At 47.1% G+C, this 16,547-nt stretch overlaps 1 protein-coding gene across 1 annotated transcript in view; it reads left to right on the top strand.

The window, feature by feature from the left end:
- Positions 1-16,547, top strand: part of PEX3 (peroxisomal biogenesis factor 3) — a 515,228-nt gene that overhangs the window by 229,329 nt on the left and 269,352 nt on the right. The window lies entirely within an intron of this gene.

The following is a 16,547-nucleotide window of genomic DNA, read 5'->3' as shown; positions in this document are numbered from 1 at the left end:
GACATGTCATTTGCAGGTCCCTTCTGGTGGCAGCCAGAGAAAATAATGCTTAAGAAAAATATTGAGCCTATACGTTACTCATAAAATTGGTTCATGCTCATGCCACAGGGTATCTTTTCTATATATTGGTGTAGTTGTTGATTTTAAATGAATATATTGTTTGCACAATTAATTATTCCTGATGAAGGTTCAAAAATAATAGAATGGAACTGAAACATGTTGAGGTATGGAAGCATAGTACAACTAATTAGTTCAACCTATCCTTTGAGTTTGAAAGGCATCTGGATTGGATCAACCCTCCGTTTGCTTGCACCCTCTTTGTTCATTTTAGAGTAGGCACATTGAAGGTGGCAGCATTTACAGCAACATGCAAGTTAGGAAACCCAAGTAAGTGCCCCCTGTGCAAAGCAATAGGTGAAGAATGTGCCCACTGTATGTTCCTCTGCCCAATAACGCAGGGACTTTGTAAAACAGCCGGTGATCCAGGAAGGGTATTGTAAGGTGGCTAAATTCATCCACAGGGTTTGGTAAGACCAAAACGGGAGAAATATGTATACAGGAAGCGATGTCCACTGATCTGTTCCTATTAATTTTGACTCTAGTATAGGTTGTGTACTCAGAACAATGGATATCTAGGGGGCTACGAGATTTGAGGTCTATAAACCGTATTTAGTAGCTCTCCCCCATTGGAAACTCCTAAAATGCTGAATGGAAATCGATTGGTGGTCTTAGTCTTTTATTCCCTTCCTTTGTGTGCTTGTATTTGATGATTGTAATATGAAATATACATTTTAAGCTTGTATGTTTTATTTATGTCATCAGAGAAACGGATATGCATTTAAATTTAATGAAATGCAATGTATTTGTAAAAACTGTTCTTCTATGGCTTTAATGCCGAATAAAATATTACAAAAGTGAAGTAATTAGTTGTACCAAAGTGGAATAGCAAATAGTGTATTTTAAGTGAAAATCATTGAATGAGTTAGTACTCAAATTTTATAGTTTGCGATTTATGTCATTCTGATGCTTTTGATTAAAGAATAATGGCGCAAAAGTGCATTTTGACTTAAAATGTATCAGCAGATACTATTGCGATTTTAACCAGTTGGTTTAACTCTTTTCTAAATGATGATTTTTTTGATAAATTTAGAATCGTATATGAATAAAACATTGTAATAAAATTTGTTTTAAAACTTGTTCAAAACAATGATTGAAAGTTGAAATTAGAATTCATACCACAGGAAGCATCGGCAACAACAAGAAAATCCACAGGGTTTCAGTAGTTTTGTTGGTATGTTCTTCCAGGGAACATGACCCTGAGGGTTGTTTAACCCCATGAGGGGAGTCTCTCACTGTGAGGTCCCACTTTTCACAACCGCTAGGAGAACTATTAGGTACCGGCCACACCTCCTTTGCCTCACAGAGAAGGGCTCCCCACTGAAGAGAAGTGACGAGATCCCATGAATCATCGCACTAAAAAGTCATGAAAATTAGCTACAGTGTAATAATGCAGTCCCCATAATAGAAATGCAGAACAGGACTTTAAAAAAGCATTACAAATGAAAGGTCATTCCAATAATTCTTCTTATTGGTTCAGAGCTCACTGACCCCCTTGTGGGTGCCAGGGGCATGTAAGCACCTCAGGGTCACTTAACTAGAGTTCCAGGACAGGTCGAAGGTTCTGTAGGAATCAATGGGATAGCAGTCAATGGGCTACCCGCTTTAATAGAGGTAAGTGTGTTCTACACCACATGTACGGATTCCTCAGCAAACCACCGCAGAGAAGACCCCAATGAAGAGATCTAGAGGTTGGAGATGAATCAGAAGCCACGGAGGAAGATGCTGCAGAGCACAGTGACCCCCAATGTAAGTTTGTTGGTGTTAAGATGGGCTTCTAAAATAAGCCTCTAGGGGGAGGAATTTAGGAGGCTAGCCGATTTATGGGAAACAGGGAAGACTGAGAGGTTTATCAAAACCCAACCAAGGTAGAGTGGAAGAGAAGGCAAGCCTCAGTCTCTGGAAAAGTGTGAGTGGTCTAGGGCTACAGTGAGTCCACGCAGAACAACACCAATAATTCATGTTAGTAAGTATATAAGAAAACAAGTATTTATTAGGCCTTTATGAACACACTAAGCATACTAAAATAATTACATTTTTAAAAAAACACATCACACATGCATACTGGAAATTATTGGAAATAAGATTTGAATATGCATTAAATACCAGTATTCAACAGGTGAGTAATCCGATGCAGAGAAAGCAGAATAATCACTAAACCAGTTTCCCCTGTCTTATGAAGTCCACCCATAAGATGAATGGTGTCTTGTTTTGCCCAAAAAGGCACATGTTCCTACTATGGTTTCTTCCAGTATTTCAGAACTGATGCTGTGTAGGGTGATTTGAAGTTTCTTTAAAGCAAGGTAAGTATTTACTACAAGTTGGGTAAGTACCCCACTCTATCCTGTTACTAAGGTAAGTCATAGGAAAGGCTCGTTATCCCAGGTTCGAAGACCAAAGGCCAGACCAGAGGAAGTTTAGGGACAAGGGCTCTCCACCGAGTGTTAGCTTATTTAAGACTGCGTGGGGGAGCGGGTGGGACAGAAACGAGTATGTTCTCTTACCCCTCTTACTCTGATTCTTTCAGGTCTTCATGACTACAGATCTTCCGGAATACACTGGCTACACAATCGCCTCACTTTGGTTTGGGTGAGGGAAGCCCAGGGGTCGCGATTGCAGAGGTCACTTTTCGTGTCAGGAGTTGGTTGTGGTTTTCACTAAACTGTTGCAGGTGACGTCTTAAAGAAAACCCCTAAATTAAGCAAAGATGCAGTCTTTGTCAGTGCAGCGCCTTCAGTACACCTCAAGGGATTACAAAGAGATTGTTCCAGCAGAGATCACCATGGTCCGTTGGCAACGGGCAATCCAGCAGCGAACATAAAAGCAGCCCCAGCACTGCTTTCCTTGTTGTGCAACGTCTGAAAATGCAAGGACAGGCGACAAAGCTGTAGAACTTACAAGACTCAAGGCTCTGCTTGGAAAAGCAATGGCTGCAGTGAGGTAGGGAACTGACAGTCCACTGAGTGGTCCGGGGATCCTTCCAAAGGCTTCCAGTACCTCTCAGAATGACCCTCTCATTCTTATTCTCCAGGTAACGGTGGCCGGTCTTGCTCCATCGCTCTCTAAATGGGCATTGGGATTCCTACTGCTTAGTGTCAACCGTTAGCATCTACCCCTTTCCAATCATGTGACTTCCTGAGCTCTTCTATATGCGTGCGCGACGCATTGTGTGTTGTCCTGCACGAAGGTCAGGCCGGTCAGGCATATTACAGACGTACACCCGCTAAATTAAAAGCGCCTCTGTCTGTAGGTAGGACTAGTGAGACAATCACCCTATCCTTGTGTCTCTTCAGTGTTTGGATATGCAGGTTACCTCCTTTTCAACTTTGTATGAATGTGGAGCGTGTTGCAGTGCCCCCTTATTAGTTGTACCAGCCCTTCTTTGTGTTAACAATTTACTGTAAGGGCGCACCCTGTTTGCTTAGATAAAAGGCTCCCTATTGTATTAATTTGTCATACATACAGAGCCCACTTTTCTGTGAAAGCAAAAGCTTTAACCAGGAAAGGGTTTACCAAAGGTCAAAATGGCCAAAGAGCAAGCAAACATTTTGTGGCACGGCCATGTTAAGCTGCTAGTTATCTTTAGTAGCCATTCGCATTAAATGAAAAAGTGCACAAGAAAAATATCACAAAACAGTTAAAATCATTGTTGGGGCGTCCCACCACAAAGAACCATGCTGACTCGTATATCGAGTCCAAGGATGTTTATTGGACCTTACAATCAACTTATGCTACGGGCTTTCAAGTTGTTTTTAGGGCTAAGTGGGTCCTTGGGGTGGGGGGGGGGGAATTGGCTTCATGGCCGTCTTCCTTATCTGCATGTTGGTACTAGTCAACGGTAACACCTGTCTGTTTCTAACTTGAGCCAATAGTGGTTTTTTTCTGATTCAATGGCAATGTCACTCCTTATGGGTTTTCTAGGCTTTCCCTAACCTAACCCCTTGGTAGTCTCAGGGAGGTAGACATGGTGCCTTCTTCCACCCAGTGTCACTCTCAATTCTCCCACAACTGCTGGTACCTGACCCTAACTATACAGGTCTTTTCAGTTGTTCTCTTCTCATCAAGTCACTGTCCCTCCGATCTCTCACTCCACCTTGCCCCCTCCACCCTTTTGATCTTCTTTTCTTACTCCTGTTCTTACCATCGCTCGTACCTCAAATTACCCCTCTACTCCATTATCTTCTCTTCCCTCCTTCCTCTCACTCTACTTCCTTGCCTCTGGCTATTCCTCTTGTAATTTCTCTCGGACTCTACGCTGATAGTTACTTCTATTCTCCCACTCACTGTCAGATACTGTTCTGTTGCTCCTACTATTTCTACTTCATACTTATTCCGTGCTAGTGCCTTCTACTCATTAACGCAGATTTTAACTACTACTGCAGATAATTTGTCCCCTTTAAGTCCTGTACTTTGTGCTGCTGCCCCTCTGAGCCGTGGTTTAATAATGATCTTAGATCACTTTGTCTCAGATGTTGGCAGGCAGAGCGAAGGTGGAGGAGAACATATTGTAAGGCCGATAGATTGTTGCTGTGGTGCGAGACCTTCTGTAATAATAAAGCTATTTGAGAAGCTAAATGTTGCTTTTATTCGTCCTTGGTACAAACAGCAGTCAACCAACTAAGGGAACTATTTACCCTGGTTCACTCAATCTCTTCTCCACCTGCTGCTCAGGCAGGGGTTATTTCTTCCCAACTTCTGTTTGACACTCTATCTACCTTCTCCAGCATTGGATCTGTCATAAATTCACATGCTGTGAATATTCTCCATCGTCAGGCTGGTAATCCTCGATAACAGAGCAGTTTAAACTTAAACTGAAAACTTTGTCACTTGTGTGCTGTAGTACAGTAATTATGGGTCATATCAATAGGAACACCCACCTTAACTCATCCCAGTCAGCCATCTTAAGATTTGGCATGCACACGTGAGTGGCAGTAAGAGCCAAAAGACGAGCAATGAGGTGTAGGTGGGAGTGTTGCATAAGAATCTATGAAAGATACCAATGCTGGAGAACCGGATTTACAGGTAAGTAACGTATTCCTTCTCCAGGATTGGATCTTTCATAGATTCACATGCTGTGAATAGATCGCAAAGCAGTATTGCAACACTACACATGAGCGGAGGCAAGCTCCCAGCATAACTCACCACTGGAGACTTACCTCACGCAAAAAGGTGCTGCAGAACCGACTGGCTGACTCTAGACTTTTCGGCAGAATCTCTGTCAAAACAGTAGAACCTGGTGTACATATGCACCGATCTCCAGGTGGCTGCGCGGCAGATGTCAGGCAGCGGGATTACAGAGAGGAAGGTAGTAGTTGCAGCCTCTGCTCTGGTGAAGTGAACCTGGGGTCTTGCGGGAAGCGGCCTGCTGGCCTGTTGATGGCAGAATGAAATACAGGCTGCAATCCATCATGAAATGGAGGACTTTGAAAGAGCCTTTCCGGGCCCAGAAGGTCCAAATGAGACAAAAGATTGATCTGTAGCATGGAACGCTTTAGTACGCACCACATAGTAATTGGGGGCGCGCACCACACCAAGCGTGTGCAGTGTTCGCTTTGATGGAGACGTCGGTATGCCAAAGAAAAAGAATACTGGCATAACCACTTGTTGATTGAGATGGAAAGAGATCAGGACTTAGGCATAAAGGCCAGGTTAGTACATAGAATAGCCTGGTCCTTGTGAAAAGTCAAATCAGGCGGTTTGGAGGAAAACACCTGGATCTCCCCCACTCGCCTGGCTGATGTTAAAGCCACCAAGAATTCTGTTTTCCAGGAAAGATGCTTAATGGATGCTTGGTGCATAGGTTTCGAATGTCGGCCTCATGATCCTTGCGAGTAGCACATTTAGTTCCCACACTGGAGCTGGGCGACAGACAGGCGGAAAAGAACAGAACAGCCCACGTACAAACTCTTTCACCAGCCGGTGGGACCACAGGGATGGCCCCCCTGCATCACGGTTGCACCTGGAGATTGGCGCCAGATGCACCTTATTCGAAGGATGTGTCGAGCCAGACTGAGCCAGGGACAACAAATAAGGTAACGGATCTTCCGGCAGGATGGTCCAAGGTCGCAGCTGATGGTCTCTGCACCACACCTGAAAACTTTTCCACTTGCTCCTGTAGCACTTTATGGTGGCTGGAGTGCTTGCTCTGGCCAGGACCTCCTAGCGGTCTTGTAAAAGGGACAGAGCTCCGAATTCCATGGGGGAAAGGGTGCGGGAGTTGCCGTGCAGACACCAGCCGAGGACCCAGGAAGCACTGTTGGAGTCCACGGCCCCTTCTCTATTCTCATCCTGGCCTCCCCCCACAGGGGAAAGGACCCAGGACCTGACGTCCACAGGGAGTTTGCGGCTGGCAGGCTTTTGATGACTCCAGGATTGTTTAAATGAATGAGTACTGCCTACTGTTTTCTGAAGCCGCTTCACAGGCTGTATACCCCTAGGAATATGTACATGCGACAAGTGGACAATTTGAGCAACCAAGCAGCACTTTGGTACATGTGAGAGACAATTTGGGAGGTGGTAACGAGGCTGTTATCAATAAAGCTATTCCAGAAAAAACAAGTAGGCGCATAGAACGTTTGTGCTGCCACTTAATTTGCTGCGGCTCCAAGTGATACTTGACTGCTGCAGGGTTTCTCTGCTCATCGTTCCCTCCATAAAAAAGGACTTTTCTCTCATTTCCTACGTAGTAACAATGGCAACCACAACCCTCCCTGTTATACCTACCATACTACCACTCTACTGCTCCTACTCACTAGCGATTCCTACTCCACTACCGCTCACTAAGGCTTAGTACCATTCACTAATAAAACCAACTACCACCTCCTACACCCACCACCACCACTCTAGTACTCCCACAGTTACTACCACCTCCACTAATGCCCTGCTAGTCCTACTCTACCTCTACTCCTCACACTCACTACTCACTCACAAATATTCCAAAGACCCCCTCTTAACTAGCTTCCGCATTATTGTTGCTTGCACCTCCTTTGGTCTCTTGGTCGTCCACCACCAACTCCTGTCCTTGCCTAACTAACCCACGCACACAACTCTCATGCATGTCCTTAAACACCCCACCCCCTCCCACGATTGATCGACTTACCTTTTCCAATTACCTACCTGGCTGAAGGGGTGTGTCATGGGAAGGGCTTTGGGAGGCTTCTTAAGGGCTTTTAAAACCCACCCCTTCCTGCTGCATTTCTTACAATGGCCTGGTAGTTGCCTAAAGGAAACTTCAATTCCCTTTCGTCTAGGTCTGGGGACAGGTCTATTTTCATTCACAATTCGCTCATGGGGGATTTTATATTTTAACCCACTCCCTGGTGGTCTAGGGGATATTAAACAAGGAGGCCCATTCAAGGGCCTTTTCCCTGGTGGTTTGTTGCCCCTCCAGGCAGCCCTAGCAGACTGTCTGCTAGGGCTGTGCTTGATTCCAGGATGCCGCGCTAAACTGGAAATCTCCTGCAGTGTCCCTTTCCTTCGTGTCCGGTGTTGTAGCCTTCGGTGCATCCCGTTACGGGGCGCATCCCTCGACGCGTCCGTTGTTGCTTCTGCCAGTGTCATCCTGTGCTGCCGTGGCCCCAGTTTGACCCCCTGGCACCAGATTCCTGTCTCCTTGTGGCACTGTGACCACCACCATGCCAGGTAAGCAGGAGTTGGGAGGGGGGTCTTCCCACATCCCGGCACCTTGTAGGTTTGTGGGGGTGGATGGGTAGGGGGCTGGGCTCCCTCCCCTTGTCACAAACCAAAACGCCATTGCGATACTTAGTATCCTTATAACTTTTTACCTAGCTGCACTTCACTGGAAGGTGATGTGTGCAAATGTAAAAATACAAGAATTCCACACAAAAAACAAATTCTCTCAGTTCTGACAGTCTTTGGGACTAGTCGGTTTCCACATAAGAATGAGCAAAATAGGCAAGGGAAGTAGAGCAGAAGGCCTTACTGACCTCCAAAATTCAGGACAGGGTTCAAACCTATGCACAAAGACTGGAGGTCCCATAGGATTCTTTAGAGGGAAAGGAGCAAAAAAGGAATGTTTCATAACCATGGGAAATACAGTTGAGACTCGCCTTCTGAGAATTTCGACCGCGGACCAGAGGGACCCCTGAGAATGAGTGTCTTAAGCAATCACTTTTAAGACAGGATTCTACAGCCACTTTTTGGGGCCCCTCAACTTTTTCCTTATTCTTCCTATCTTTTTTTGGTTCATTCACTTTTTCTGGTGGCCAGGCACACTTCTCCTGAAGTCCCCCTTCTATTATGTGCAGTTATACCTTACTTAAGGTAAATGGTATTGCGTTGCCTCTAAAGTGACCAGCACTTGAGGTGCCGCTCAGGCTCCCCATTTTTGTCCTAGGGTGATTTTATCACTCTACTTAGGTTTTTGGAGTAGGTTGGTGACATCTATACTTTAGTTTTGACTTTGCCATGGCCGCAAGCCATTTCACCACATTTGTAACCCAATTTACATTTTTGTTAGTCATTGAGGTACCAATGTTGTTGTTTTTTTTTGCATTCTGCTCTACGCCATTTTGTTTTTCAGGTCTTTGTGTTCAGAGTGAAAACAAAATGGCCTTAAAGGGCCAGTTCTGACCATGCAGCTCTTTCGGAGCCCACAATGGCAGCCTCCAAATTGGCATTGTTGCGCTCTCTTGCTTTCTTGTTTCTGTAACTTGGAGGTTGCAGACCTGCTGAAGGAGTTCCTCCACTGGTTCACATCATGTTTTGTCATTTTTAAAGCTCTTGCTTGGCAATACTTGTTAAGTGTCGTGGCTTGTGCAATTTCCCAGCGTGGATTTTTGCCTCTAGCAGTCCAGTCCAGGCTTTTTGAAGCCCACATCTGCTGGGTCTGGTCCTCACTCTGGAACTATTTTCTGGACTGTTTACTACTGTTTACTGCCAGGATCATATGCTTGGCTTTGAGTAGCTGCTGGAGTCCAGAGGGCTCTTGAAAACGGCATCACGCCACTAGATCATCAGCTTGGAACGTCCAAGAGTGCCCCCCGCCGTGGTCCCCATCCTGGAACTGTTTGTTACTGTGCTGCAATCTTCTTTTGTTTGTCAAGATGTGTGGAGTCATTTCTGCGGGTCCTTGCATCTTCCTGGGGTCCTCCGCATCAAAGTATCTGATCCAGGCTTGAGGGTCCAGATCCTGGGAAGAGCCTTTGCTCCTTTTCTGGGTTGCTGGAATTGTCGTTGGCTACGGGTGCAAGTACCTGGCAACTGAATTAAATAAACTGCCCCAGTGGAAAAGAGCGGTCTTCTCACAGGTTGTTTTAGGTAACTGGAGCAGTTTTTGCCTGAACATCCAACGTGAGTACGTACTGGTTCTGAAGTGAGATAATAACCCTCAGGTGTCCCTCTGGTCTGGGCATAGAGATTCCTTGGAGGTGAGTTTTTTTTACCACATTTCCGGTTGAGTTATGTTGGGGGTCCTCCTATTCTGCTGCCTTTCTCTGGGGCTCTGGGTCAGTCTTCCAACCTCTGGAAGACTTTCTTGGAGTCTCTTCTGGCCTTCCCTGGGGTTGCTCATTGCAAAATCCACACTAGTCAGATATATCAGGCTTCCCTCTGTATAAGATAATGTCCCTTTAACTTCTCCTTTTCATTCCTATTGAATTTTCAACCTGCTTTGGAACTCTGCAGAATTTGACTCTGGGGTGCTTACCTTCACCTAGACATTTGCCTCCCGGGTCCCCTAGAGGGCGGGCTCCATTGTGCCGATTACCAAGACTTATTTGTAGAATTCACCTTTTAATTTTATAATTGATTTTTAAAGTCATGTTCTACATTTCTGCAATGGTTTCCTATATCTTAAGGCTTTGATGTCTTATCCGGTGTGCATATGCATTAATTTTAATATTATGCCCTAGGTCATCTTAATGATTGTGGATTATTGTTATAGGCCTTGGGGATCTTTTAACATATATTTTTCCTGCAGGTAAAATTGTGTTTTTCCCTTTAGATCCATACACTATCATATTAGGTGCTGACCATCAGGTCGAAGACCTTCCACATATACTAGGGTCGGGTTGTGCATTGTTGTGCATACCCATTGCTCATTGTGCTCAGAGAGGCACAGCTCCACCTCAATGATGATGTCACAGGAGTCGGTAATATCCTCTTCCTCGAAAGAAGATTACGTCTCTGCACCCTCCCCAACCTCCTCACCTTAGTCTTTCCTCTTGGGCCTCCTTTTCTCCCGGCTTACGAGTCTCTCCTTTTTTTCGTGTAGGTATGGACGTCCACGGAAGGATGCCACCGTGCCACCATACAGGTGGGGCGATCCTCCGGGAACTTCAAAAGAGGGGTAAAAGCCGGCGGCACAAAAAACCCCTATGAGATTTTCACAAGGCGGTTGCGGAGCAGTCTTAAGTAAGCAGGAAGGCAATTTGATGTAAGTCGAGGCTGATGGCAGTTCCAAGGCAGACAGAGGTCTGGTACACAGGCTGGTTGGTGAGTACAAGGCAAATGGCAAAGGGCAGTCCAAAAGGCAGGCAGAGGTCTGGTACACAGGCTGGTTGGTGAGTACAAGGAGAAAGGCTAAAAGGCAGAAACGGGTGGAAAAGAGAGGCAGGGGGAGGACTAAGAAACCGGAAAGACAGGGAAAGAAGTGGAACGAGGAGGAGGGTGAGCACAGAAGAGAGCGGGGTGAACGGGCGAAAGCAAATGAGAGAGTACCCCAAAAAATCATAGGAAGAGAGGAAGGAGAAAACTAGAAGGATGTGGGGGACCGTACGGAAAAGGAGAACGAGAGCGACAGCAACACAGGCTAGGAACTAGGCAACGTTGCAACGCGCCCGTAATCCGGAAGTGACTGTATAAGTACTTTCGGTTACGTGCGCGAAACAAAAAGATGTAGACCTCTACGTGCTGCAAAGGGAAAAAATGTGATGGAACATGCTATGGCGGACCGTAGCGCCAGCGGTTTCAAACCCGCCACCTTCCCCGAGGCATGACAGATGAGGCCCGACTAGACCGAAACACGTGTCTGGGATTGCTGTTAGTACTCTTGTTCAAAGGAGGATTACCTAGCATTTCGGTGCTGGTCTGCTCATGTGGGCAGGGCAAAGACTGATACGCAAATGAATATTCCTCCTTTGTGAAATGTACAGTGAGCTAAAACATGTGGCTGCGGAATCTGAGTAGGTGCATTCCCATAGAACAGGTTATCATGCCGTGTTCTTTCTTGCAGAGGGGCTCCCTGACCTTTTTTTGAATGTGAAATTATAAGGCCTAACTTTCCCTATCACTATGGGTGGTTCCCGGCTATGTTACCAACTAAGGTGCTCGTCAGTCATTCGTGAAAGTCAAAAAGAATAGTTCTGCTGTCCAAAACTCACCTAACTGACCCTATCACTACGAAAACTAACTTTGGGTCCAGAGAATGGCTCCCTTCACCTGAGGGTACTTCTGGTACCAGTCTGTAGGAATCTTTACTAATACATAATCCTCCAATAGTTTCTAGTGATTTCTTGGATCAGCCTCTGTAACTCTTCAAATAAACGATTAGCTATTCCCTCCTCCTTGTGAATCCCTTTCAGGGTTCTTTCATAAACTGTATTCCTGGTAGCTGGTTTCAGTGTATCCTTGGAAAAAAAATATTTCGAAGGGATTGTGTCCTCCGACGTATTCCTTATCTTAGATATAAATCCTTCAGCTTTGCTGGCCTCGGAAAATTTTTTCGCCAGAGGGCGCTGCGCGTCGATGATCGCCGAGTCGATGACCCTCGACGGCCTCCGTGCCGACATCGACGTCATCCTGCCTATAAAGGCCGCGCGCAGCGTCCGTTGCTCAGTTCCGTTTTTCCGCGCTTCGTTGTGCCTCGGAACACCGTTGCTCAGTTCTCGTCAAGATAACGTATATAATAACTACTATTTACCTCGATATCGATGGCATCCTCCTCCGACCCGACGACCCCTCGGTCCGGTTTCAAAAAGTGCCGAGACTGCGGGAAGAAAATGTCGTTGACGGACCCTCACAGGGTCTGTTTGTGGTGTCTGGGAATCACGCACCAGAGTTCGGAGTGTGAGGAATGCCTTTCCATGACGGCGAAAGCCTTGAAGGAGCGTAGGGGGAAGCTCGAGAGAGGTAGGTCAACTTTAACTTCCTCGAAAGCTTCTTCGGTAGAGTCGAGACGTTCGTCTCCTCACCATAAAAAACACTCTCGATCTAGATCACGAAGTGGCTCCCACCACTCGTCGACATCGAGACACTCGAAGAAGAGACGTAGGAGATCCCCTTCGTCATCTTCGTCGAGTTCTCCTGAGAGAGTTCATTGCCCCACAAAACGCAGCTCGCAAGCTGAGTGGGAGGAATTCAGGAAAAAGATGCTAAGCGTCTTCGAGAAAGCGGCCTCGTCCCCCTCGAAGACAGCTGAGGGTGATACCCCGGGTAAAAAACCCAAAAAATCTAAACGCCGCGAGTCGCAGTACCCGGCGGAAAAGTCAACCCGAAAGCGCCTCGAGCCATCGGGAGATAAAGCATCATCGACGCCATCGTCGAAAACTCCTTCGAAACAGAGGTCGGCGCCATCGACGCCGTTGTCGAAGGATTCATCGGCGCATCAGTCGATCGAGTCGACGCCGACGTCGACGCCGATATCGACGCCGGTGAAGGAAAGAACCACGGCTACTCCACAGCCAACGGTTAGACAAAAGACCTCCGACTCGACGCCGAGAACGTCGACGTCGTTCTCGAGCAAGACTCCGATCCTTTCGAGTTCTTCGAGGCCTAGTACACATTTCTCGACGCTTTTCACGGCGCCTTCGAGTACTTTCACGTCGGTGTCGACGACATCGACGTTTTCAAGGCCTGTGATGATGGCTCCTTCTGCATTGGAAATGGGGTTTATACCATTCCAAAAACCAATGTATCCCCCTTTAACCTCGATTTTTGAGGAAAGGGAGGATTCAGACCAAGATATTGATTTACAGAGGACCACATCACCAGAGCCAGAGACTTTCGCCTCTGAGGAAGGAAGATTAAAAAATCTTCAGGATGCACTTCAGGAAGCTAGTGGCTTGGACACTTCTCCTGAAGCAGAATTTATCAAACCAGACCCAGGAGAACATGCGGAGACTCCATATAGAGCTCTGATGTCTAGAATCATAGAATTTATGGGTTGGTCTGCACCTTCTCCTGCCTTTCAGCAGGATGATCTCACTGACATACTGGACAAGGGCCCACAGGAGGATCCTGTGGTTCCATTTCACTCTGCTCTACAGAGAAGGATTTTGACAAACTGGGAAACGCCAGAAATTATCCCGGCAGTAAATAAAAAACTGTCAACAAAATACAGGGTGGCTAGTTCTGACCCTGAATATTTGTCAAAACACCCTACTCCTGAGAGCTTGGTTGTACAGGCTGCAACCTCATCAGGCAGCACATCTGCATACCCCACTGCTCCGCAGGATAGGGATGACAAAAAATATGATGCCATGGCTAAGAAGGTTTTTTCTGCCTGTAGCATGGCGTTAAAGTCTATTAACGCGACCTGTACGCTCGCTAGGTTCAGCCACACCCTTTGGGAGTGCGCTTCATCAGCGGCTGACTGCCTCCAAGAAGGAGAGGAAAGGGACGCATTTTTAAACATCATCAGGGATGGTAAAGATGCGATGTGCGAGACCCTACAAACTGGCCTAGATTCTGCTGACAGTATCAGCAGGGCCATGGCGGCAAGTACCACAATCCGCAGGCATGCGTGGTTGAGGAAGTCTGGTTTTGCCTCTGACGTGCAGACCAGGCTTTTGAATATGCCCTTTGACGGTTCTACCCTCTTTGGAAAGAAGGCGGATGACAGTTTGGAGAAACTGCAAACGTCCAAGGCAGCAGCCAAGTCATTGGGAGCTGCTATCCGTCAGAATACCTTTCGTCCTTCGGGATCATCGTGGAGAGGACGGTCCTTTCGTTACTATTCCTCATATGGAAGGGGCAGGGGACGACCGGCTCAAAGAGGCCAAGGAAGATTTACCCGTGGTGGACGGGGTAGGGGAAAGAAAGCCGCACCCGCAGGAGCAGGAGCCACTTTACCTTCGGCAACTGCATCAGCCGCTTCAAAACCACTCTGAGGTCTCCCCTCACAGAACACCAGTAGGGGGCAGGTTAACTCACCATCTGACGGAATGGCAGGCTATTACGTCAGATGCTTGGGCTCTGGAGACAGTAGCCCAAGGTTACTGCCTGCCCTTCCTACATATCCCTCAGAGTCATCCACCGGGGAACAACCCTTTGAAGCTTCCAGATCCGCTCCTCTTGCAGGAGGTTTTAGACCTGCTAGAGAAAGGTGCCATAGAACTGGTACCTGTAGCGGAAAGGAACAAGGGTTGGTACTCCCCCTACTTCATAATACCGAAGAAGGACGGAGGACTGAGACCCATCTTAGACTTACGGGAATTGAACAAATTCCTCCGAAAGGACAAGTTCAAGATGGTGACTCTCTCTCAGATCCTTCAGGCCCTCCAGCTTCAGGACTGGTTGGTATCTCTAGACCTCCAGGACGCTTATTTCCATGTGCCGATCCATCCCAGGCACAGGAGATACCTGAGGTTCGCAATTGGCAGCTCTCATTATCAATTTCGAGTTCTGCCATTTGGGCTAACCTCCGCCCCGAGGGTCTTTACCAAGCTAATGTCGGTTGTGGCTGCAAGTCTAAGGAGGGAAGGGATTCATGTCTACCCTTACCTAGACGATTGGTTGATCAGAGCTGTATCTTCGGAACAGGCTCAGAGACAACTAGATTATGTTTGCCACTTCCTTCACAAGCTGGGCTTCTCCCTCAATTTAAAGAAGTCACAGATGATACCATCACAGAGACTCCAATTCATTGGAGCAGTCCTGGACACTTCCCTGGGAAAAGCCTTGCCACCAGAGGTGAGGGCTCGAGATATTCTGCAGATGGTCATCAGATTTCAGAATGCCCAATATCTCCCAGCCTACGACTTTCTGAGGTTGCTAGGCCTCATGGCATCCTGCATATTCCTCGTGCCGGAGGCTCGCCTGAGAATGAGATCCCTCCAGTGGGCACTGAGAACTCAGTGGTCACAGTTCTCAGGAAGGATGACAGATCTCCTTCGGATCCCGGTCAAAGTAGCCCGAGACCTTCAGTGGTGGGCCTGTCGGGAGAACATCCTGAAAGGAGAAATGTTTTGGCAACCATGGCCGGAGATAACAGTAGTCACGGATGCCTCACTCACGGGGTGGGGAGCTCACGCCAACGACTTGACCATCAGCGGTCGTTGGTCTCCATCGGAGTCCAGACTACATATCAACCTGTTGGAGCTGAGAGCCATCAGACTAGCGCTGAAGGCTTTTCTGCCGTCTGTACGGGGAAGAAACGTCCTAATAATGACGGACAATACAGTGGCCATGCACTACCTCAACAAAAGAGGAGGCGTAGGCTCACTACCACTGTGCAGAGAGGCGATGCAGCTCTGGTTTTGGGCAATTCAGGAAGGAATCTCTCTATCGGCAATTCACCTAGCCGGAGAGAAGAACTTGACAGCGGACGCTCTGAGCAGGCAGAGCACAGTCTCTCACGAGTGGGAGATAGCTCAGGAAGTCCTTCAAGAGATCTTCGCCCTTTGGGGAACCCCTCAAGTGGATCTGTTCGCCACCAGTATCAACAGGAAGTGCGACAGATTTTGCTCAAGGGAATTTCCCCCGAGAGGAGCTCTAGGAGATGCGTTCGTAGTGGACTGGGAGTTCCCACTTCTGTACGCGTTCCCTCCGGTCCCTGTCATTCCTCAAATGATCAGGAGGTTGAGAAGGTTTCGGAAGACCATGATCCTAATTGCCCCGGATTGGGCCAGGAGAACGTGGTACCCGGACCTTCTAGACATGTCCATCTGCCCTCCAATTCGACTGCCATACAGAGAGGATCTTCTCTCGCAGAAGGAAGGTCAGGTTCTCCATCCAGCCATCAAGACCCTCAACCTTCACGCTTGGTGTCTGAAAGGTTGAGGTACAAGGATTGGGACCTTCCGGATGATGTTATGGAGGTGTTGCTTTCGGCCAGAAGGCCGGCAACTAAAACTCTATACCGCTGCCGTTGGAACAAATTTTGCAGCTGGTGCAGAGAAAAGAATATTGAACCCTTTTCTTGTGGTACACCTATGGTGTTGTCATTCTTACTTTACCTGGCTAATTCAGGCCTACAGGTTGGCACAATTAAGGGCTATCTCGCAGCGCTATCAATCTTTAAGCGCACTGCAGAGGAGCCTTCATACTTCAAAATTCCATTGGTAATACAATACCTAAAAGGATTAACTAATGTTTATCCCCCGAAACCTTTTCAAGTTCCCTTATGGGATTTAAACCTAATTTTAAACTTCCTAAAGGGTGCCCCTTTTGAACCACTACACTCTTGTTCATTGAAGCTTCTCACCCTCAAAACTGTTTTGCTAATAGCATTGACATCTGCTAGAAGGGTT

This window comes from Ambystoma mexicanum, chromosome 4p (genome assembly GCF_040938575.1).
Source record: "Ambystoma mexicanum isolate Mex_15411 chromosome 4p, UKY_AmexF1_1, whole genome shotgun sequence".
NCBI lineage: Eukaryota > Metazoa > Chordata > Amphibia > Caudata > Ambystomatidae > Ambystoma > Ambystoma mexicanum.
The sequence above is the reverse complement of the archived record's forward strand: the minus strand, read 5'-3'. Positions and strand labels throughout refer to the sequence as shown.